An 8235-nucleotide genomic window follows, 5' to 3' on the forward strand; every position below is an offset into this window, starting at 1 on the left:
GGCTGCAGCCGCGGCGGGGTCAGGGCAGAGGCGGGTGATGCCCAGGGGGCTCCCGGTTCTCGCAGATCACAGCTTGGAGGCGGGGTGCTGCGCGGGAAACCTCTTCAGACACGGCTCTCGTTGTGTTGCGATGAAAGACTTCCTCAGCCAAGTCTGAAGGCGGTTGCTTACTCCCACTTCCTTATTCCCGGCTCCTTAGTCCTTAGTCGAGCTGGGGATGAGCAACCAGCTTCGGCCTCGTGTCTAAAGCAGTGTTTCCACGCCTACAGCGCGGGCAGAGTCAAGGTTCACAAGCCACTGGCTTCCCCCCCCCCTCAGGTGTTAGCCACATGTCCAACGAGACGGAGACAAAAAGACAAGCCCTGCATGATGTGATATTTGTATGATGATGATGTATTAAGTGGTCCCTGAGCCGCAAATGCAGCCAGCCGTGGGTCTAACCTTAAATCTCTGAGGCTGGTGAAACTGGATAGCTGCCGCCTTCTGACCAAAGTCTTTGCTTTGGGTCAGTCTGATAGCTTTTATTAGACGCGCTCAGATTCGGACCCCTAAAAAATTTCAGATGGAGGTGCATGCCAAATTTGAGTGAGTCTAATAAAAGATATTGGATTGACCCAAAGAACCTTGTCTGCGAAACGTACCGTCCGTTTGGAGGCAGCTCAGTGATACAACAGAGACAAAACCCAGTCATAGGCAACTGCTAGCAGGGGCATGGTGGGGCACATGCCCCCCCTGACAGGGCTGTCCTCACCGGCGGTTTCTGCAGGTGCTCACCATCCCCATCCCTGCCACCAGCTTCTGCAGGTACACCCCCCAGACTCAGGAGGCACCAATCGTCCATGACCCCAATCACTCTCAGGGAGTCTTAACCAACTCGGGGGGTTGCTGTCAGCACTTTCTTACAACTGATGCCTCAAAATAAAGAAAGGCTTCAATGTGGATGACTCAGTTCTCACTGGCTCTAGGCAATTTACAGTGAGCATTATAAATAAGATGACTTATTTGCCTATTTGTTCAGTGTACAATAGTTTTTCACCAAGTATGATCACTTTGAGCTTCCAGTGCTATAATTTTGTATTTAAGACCTGGCAATGCTGGACGCACATCCCCCCAGGCCCAGCAGCACCTAGGTGGGGCATCGCCACGGGGGGGCAATGACAACCCAAAGCTCCTATGTCTCTTTTTCCTGCATTTTGAATGATCAGCCCAGGCCAGCTGCAAACCTCTCAAGGAAAAGGCAGAGCACCCAGCTAGAGCCATGCCTTCCAACTTTGCCCTCAGGTGCACCCCCTGTGGCTACCAGCCCTCCCTCTTCACTACCCCATGTCCCCACCAGCCCTGATTCAGCTCCCCAGGGAGCAGAGCAGCTGCTGACCAGCCTAACCATCCCCAGTGCACCTTATATTTTGAGTCCCGTGAGCAGCATGTTGAATTCTGCCTTCCCTGGAGGCTCTGGATGGATGCCACACACTGGTGTCACTTTCCAGCCAGTGCTCAGATTGGGCACCTCAGTTTAGCACCTGGTAGGCCATCCAAGTCAGAGCTCACCCAGGGCTCACCCAGCCCTGATCAATCAGTGGGGGATCATCCAGTCACGGACCAGGCTGAGCCTAACTTACCTGCTTGGCTTCTCAACTCACTTCTCCCTTCAAAGGGTCTGGCAGCACCGAGGGAGGCCCATCACCCTGGCTGGGAATCACTCTGCTATAGAGATTGCTGCGCCACATGGATCTCATGCATCCAAGAGGCCTCAGCTTTCCTCCAGAACTCTTTTCTCTGCCCCCTGATTTAAGCTGCATCAGCCTGGGAGTAGCAGTGGGTCAGAGGGTACCCCACTAGCTAACATTGGATTAGTTATGGCACCCTCCCTATTCCCAGCCTAAGAGGCAACACAGCCTGGCTCGTTCAAGGGCAGGGGCAGCGACTTCAGTCCACCCAGCCCTGCCCATGTTCACAGAGTTCCCAGTGAATGTGCTCCTCAGGGCCCGTTAACGGAGAGTGCCCTTCCAACTGCCCTCAGGTATACCCCCTGTAGCCACCAGCCCTCCCCCATCCCCCATTTATCCACCAAGCATGCTCAAGAGGGTCTCACTGACCTTCCTATGATGGACCTATACTAAAAAGTTCCCTTCTCAGGGACAAAAGTATTACACTTCCCCTCCCAGAGGGGCATTGGGTATGGCTTGCACCGAGAAAGAGTTGGACAGACAGTTTGCACCTACAGCTGCTTTTGTCCACAGAGCCATTGTCCAGTTTGGGCCAAGAGCCTAAGCAGAACCTCAATCCCATTAGCTAATGGGATCAACCACCACCCTACCCCTACTGGAAACAGCACTTAACACATCACCTGTTCTGGCAGGATTGGTTTTCCCAAGTAGATGAGGCCCTAATGCATCTCACCCTGATGTACCTCAACCCTGCTCTGAGAACTTTGCAAAAGTCTTCATTTAAAAGAAAACCATCTCTCTGAAACACCTTTCTACCTCCAAGTATTTAATAGGTGTGCCTGTGAGTAAAGGCTTATCTGGAAACTACCCCACAGGAATATACAATAGGCAGTAGGCATCACAGAGCCACAGAGACAGAAAGCCTCATTCTGATTTTTTTAACATTCCCCCCATTGAATCAATATAGACTTTAGTTTATCCACATCCCTCTTTCTTCCCCACCCTAACCCCCTGAAGTTTAGTTGTGTTCCAGAATCACTCTTCCGACAGTATCCTGAAAACATATTCAGAATCACCATCACTGTGGCAGGCTCTGGGTTTTATTGTAGTAGTTCTATTTTAAATGTGTTTGTGTTGTAATCAGTGTTGCATGCCTCAGTTTCCCTAGCTAACCTTGTACAGAGGAGAAAGAATGGGGTAGAAGACAGTGACACCAGAATTGCTGAGCTGCTCAACAGAAGACAAGTCCATCCCCAAAGATGTGAATGACCTTGTTAGCACATCAACATGGTGAGGATGGAGGCCACACCCAGGGGGCTTCCAGGGTAGCTGGGCAGATACTTCCAGGGCAGCTGGAAGAGATGAATATGAAAATGGATGGAGCAGCCAAGGAACAGCATGGCAACCTGAGACCAGGGAAGAGTGTGAAGAGAGTGAACAGCAGAATAATTTTGGGAGCCTGTGCAGAGGGGAGAGAACAGCTGAGCTAACCTTGGAGTGCTCTGGGGTATGCAGGCTGGACTGGGGACAGAGGGACCCCTTTGGAGGAAGCTGGGTGGCCTTTGATCTAATAAATGCCTTCTGGTGAAACAGAGCTATCAGATTTGTTGCATGAAACTGTGATGCAGCTCCCTGGAGAGCTAAACTGGAAGGTAACTCCTGATGCAGGACCATGGAAAACCAGGGAGGATCAGGGATCAAAAAGCTGGCATCTTTCAATTGGAAGGAGCGAAAGCTCCCCTTCTACCTAAGAAGCCATGCCTGGGCTGTGTTCATGGGATACTCAGAGGGACAGGACAAGTCTGGAGGACCCAAGGAAGCACCCCCAAGTGGCATCTGTGACCATATTAATCTTCCTATAAGTATATTTTATTTCCATAAAGTAATATACCTAATAACATTTGATTTCCATTTTGGTGGATGTCATGTGGAAAATGTTAGCTGACTTTTGCCAAAGTTCAATCATTGTTCATTCATAGCTCATAAACAATTAAATACCTACACTTTACAAAGTAGTTTTGCCAGCAAAAAGATGAACTAGCAAACTTCAGCTGTCAGTTCTATCTTGTTAATGTAAGTGGAAAAGAATAAGAAAAGATAGATATGTGCAAGAAAGACTACTCAAAAACATAAAAGGATTTGGAGGATTAGTAATGGGAATAATAGAACCTTTCCCCCACTAAATTACCCATTGAAAGTCAGCTCTTTTGTGCAATTAGTTTTGTAGTCTCGTTCTGTTTTGCAGTCTCTGGAAGTCCAAGTGAAATGTTTGTCTTTCATGATTAGCATTAATTAGGCCTTTTGAAATCATTGTCAGATTCAAATTGTTTCTGTGTCCTGTAATGCATTCAGCAAGTGCCTGTATGCTTAACAAATAAAATGGTAAGCTATCACACATTAATTAACAATCATAATAATGCGTATAAGTGGATGAGTTTATTTTCCAAGACATTCAGTCATGTCTCTGCTGCTGGATGTGCCTGTTTGTCACTGCGTGAGCCATTTAAAAACAAAATCAAAGCTGCTTCTGAAAGCTATAGATCCTGGGCTTTTTAGCGTATCCAGATCACTTAGGTAGGAAAGACGTATGTCACTGGAAAAATCCATATGTGCAAAAAATTTACTTTTTAAGGATAGATAATAGGTACTTTTTTAATTAGGTTTCTTTCTCCCTCTTATTTGCCTGTGACTTTTTAAAAGATATCTTCATGTTCCTTGATCTGATTTGTTACTGAGAGATAGTTAGCCCTGTTAGTCTAGACTAGCAGTGGTGCCCAATCTAGCAGCCCAGCAAGCCAGACAAGTAGCACAGGGTCAGCCCATGGACAGTGTCAGCACATGGGATTGGCCACATGCCAGCATAACCCCACATGCTGGCACAATTTAATGTGCAGGCCCAGGTTATTAGGCTTACACTGCTCCCCAGGGATCCAAAAACTTGGCAGAAGGGGAGCAGCAATAAGCCCTACCACCATCATATTTCTGGACCTGTGGAGAACCTTGCAGACCAGATGGCATGGCTGCATGGGCTAGATCTGGCCCATAGGCCAGAGGTTGAGCACCGCTAGCACTAACTGAATCAGAGATGCAGAAGCTGTGGCTCACAAAAGCTTATTCATCTCTCATTCTATTCATCCATAAGATGCACCTCTACTTTGCCTTCTGCCTGATTTATTATTGGCTCAGGTATTTATATAAACATGGATTCACCAAGGGCAAGTCATGCCTGACCAATCTGATTGCCTTCTGTGAAGAAATGATTGACTGTAAATGTGGGGAGAGCAGTGGATGTTATATACCTTGATTTTAGCAAGGCTTTTGATACAGTCTCTCACAACATTCTCACAAACAAGCTCAGAAAGTATGGGCTGGCTGAATGGACTGTAAAGTGGATAGAAAACTGGCTTTATCATTGGGCTCAAATGATAATAATCAATGGCTCAATGTCTGGTTGGCAGCCAGTATCAAGCGTAGTGCCCCAAGGGTCAGTCCTGGGGCTAGTTTTGTTCAATATTTTTATCAATAACCTGGAAGGTGGGATAGAGTGCACTCAGCAAATCTGCAGATGGCACCAAGCTGGTGGGGGAGAGTAGTAGATATGCTGGAGGATACGGCCAGGATTCAGAGAGACTTCAACAAATTGGAGGATTGGACAAAAAAAAAGTCATGAGGTTCAGTAAAGACAAGTACAAAGTCCTGCACTTAGGACAGAACAATCCCATGACCAGTACAGGCTGGGAGCAGACTGGCTGGGCAGCAGCTCTGGAGAAAAGGACCTGGGGGTCACAGTGGGCAATAAGCTGAATATGAACCAACAGTGTGCCCTTGTTGCAAAGAAAGCTAATGGCATACTGAGCTGCATTGTAAGGTGTGTTGCCAACAGATCAAGGGAAGTGATTCTTCCCATGTATTCCCATGTGCTATAAGCACCAGTACAGACATGGCTTCTTTCCTGTCCCTTTCCAAACACCTTCACCAACACCCCCATGCATTGGGATGTTTAAATTGGAATTATGGATTCAATATTATGGAATATTCTGACATTCATTAGATGATGTTGGTTATAGCTGTGTTGGTCTAAGGACATAGACAAGGTTTTTTAGGTAAATATGATATCTTTAATTAGACCAACTGAATAGATGAAAAGACAAGTGTGAGTCAGGTAGTGGAATAAGGGGAGAATGTTGAGCTGTTGATAGAATGTAGCTGGTAAAATGTGGAGAGATTACCTGGGGTTATCGGATGGCTGTATTATGTGCCATAAATCCAATGTCTATATTTAGTCCATGATTTTTTGTATCCAGTAGATTTATTAAATGAAATTCGTAGGCTTCCATCCCCTCTGATCTTCCCTGCCGTGCATTTGCATTTTCACAGACCTATATTGTGCATATTGGCTTACGTTTCTATTCCACCCAGGAAAGCGCACACACACCAGCAGACTCTCCCTATACCTAAAGAAGAGTGCTTGTGCTCAAAAGATTGCAAAGAACATTTTTCCAACTATTTAATTGGTCTAATACAAGATATCACATTTACCCAAAGAACTTTGTCTATCAGATATTCATTAGGAATTTTAGAATATGAATTCCCTTGTTATTGCCAAAATCCTACAGTGGTATTTTTTTCCCTTAGCAGTCAAGGCTTATCTTTCAGCAAACAAGAACATGCTTGTTCCAATGAATCAGAGGACAACCTGTATTTAAAAACTGACATTTTTACATCACTTATATGGTTAAAGATTTTGGAGCGCACATCTGGAGCAACTACATGGGACCTTCTCAAACAGACTGGAGCTTACGTACTGGGTAGAGTAGGGAGCCCATGGTCTGTGGCAGTGGAGCAATAAGGGTGTCACATTCACTGTTTTACATAAATCTGCTGCGCTTGATGTCTCATGTGTTATTCCCAAGGCTGCTAAGTTCTGTGTGTCCTTTGGCTCTAGTCTCCCACCAGCAATGCCATTCCCAGAAATATACTTTTGCTCTCTATGACAGATTCCCTGGAACAGTATCAAAGGCATATTAGCTCTGTTCATTTGTTTGACAGTAAAGTGGCTGCCAAGATACTCACTCAGTCCATGGGATTTTTGTTGTTCTGTATTCAGCACATAATCAACATTTCCAATTCTGTTTGGGAACTTGACAAATGAGTTTTTTCCAAAAAATAACAGATTTCATTATTTGAGGAACAAACAGCATCATAGCTGTGAAATCATACAAGCCAGAAAGTGATTCATGCTTTCAAGTTTATTTCCATTTCCATTATTTTAACCCAGCACTGGCAGACATTTACTTTTTGGACATTTTCTTACCAGCATGCATTTCCATGTTGCATTCATGTAGTTACTTTAAAATGCAAGACGAGATCAAGGAATTCCAGGTACTGCCAATTTGGGAAAGCCATACAAGTAATTCCACAATTATCTGACCCTTTTGGGGGGGCTGCTGAACTACTTTTTATGTTTGTCTACCCCTCTTCCAGCAGTCCTAGGTTTGGCCTGAACCCCAGAGACAAACTCATGCAAAATGTGACTGCTGCTCTGTAACTGTTCCCTTTTATTTCCTCCATGCCTTTGTTCTCATTCTCAGAGATTCAGTCAGAATCATTGAACAAAGCAGTCATATGCAATGTCTCCTCACCCTAACTCTTAACCTCTAACACCCAGAGGAGTGACAGACCCAAACCGATGCATACAATAAAATCAGCATAGCAAGAATCTTGTAATAATGACAGACTTCTTTTTTACCTGCAGAGCTTTCTTAAGTCTCAGCTTCAAGAATTCAAGTGTTTGATCTGGTTAATTTAGAGAAAAGATGGGATGATGACAAAAGGTTTGCATGAGGCTGATTTGGACTGGGTCTACAAGGTCAACGAGTGGCATACCTTGCTAAAACAGACCATGGACATTTCTTTCTGTTCTTTTTATCAATCCAGTCAATCACAGGTAACAGATTGCCCTTCAGATGTTGTGGCACTGCCTACAGAACACTTAGTGCACTCCTCTATATTCACTACTTCAGTGATCAATGATCTTGGAGCATTCAAAAACATATTTTTCTAAAGGGATGCAAACAAAATCAGACGGACCTCTATTTTTGTAATGTACAATGACATCTCAGTTCCAGCCTGCAGCTGATTTCCAATTCACTGCTTACCTATCATCTCCTTACCCCAACCTACCATCCAAGCACAAAGGCTGCTGAGGTATATACAAGTTGGCCAGAAAAACAGGAGCACAGCAAGCTAAATAAAGACAAGAGCCATCTGAAGATGACGTATGGTGCTGATTGCATTACACTAGCATGGATTACAGGTGGAAAAGGAAAAGAAAGGCTGAGTAGGGAAGGGTAGTTATAGAATAGCATAAAAGACTGAAGACTGCATTGACAGCTCATTTCAGGAAACTACCAATTATTTAGCAGCATGATGCAGGGCCCTGTAACATGAAAATCCATAAGCAACTTCAGAAGTTACAAAGGCTTCAGACTACTACTGTGAAGCCCTGCATGGACCAGTTAAAACCCCTTGTCTCTTTTAGAAGTAACACTTATAAAGCCAGGTCACT

The sequence above is a fragment of the Crocodylus porosus genome, unplaced genomic scaffold (assembly GCF_001723895.1).
Source record: "Crocodylus porosus isolate Cpor-Errol unplaced genomic scaffold, CroPor_comp1, whole genome shotgun sequence".
Taxonomy (NCBI): domain Eukaryota; kingdom Metazoa; phylum Chordata; order Crocodylia; family Crocodylidae; genus Crocodylus; species Crocodylus porosus.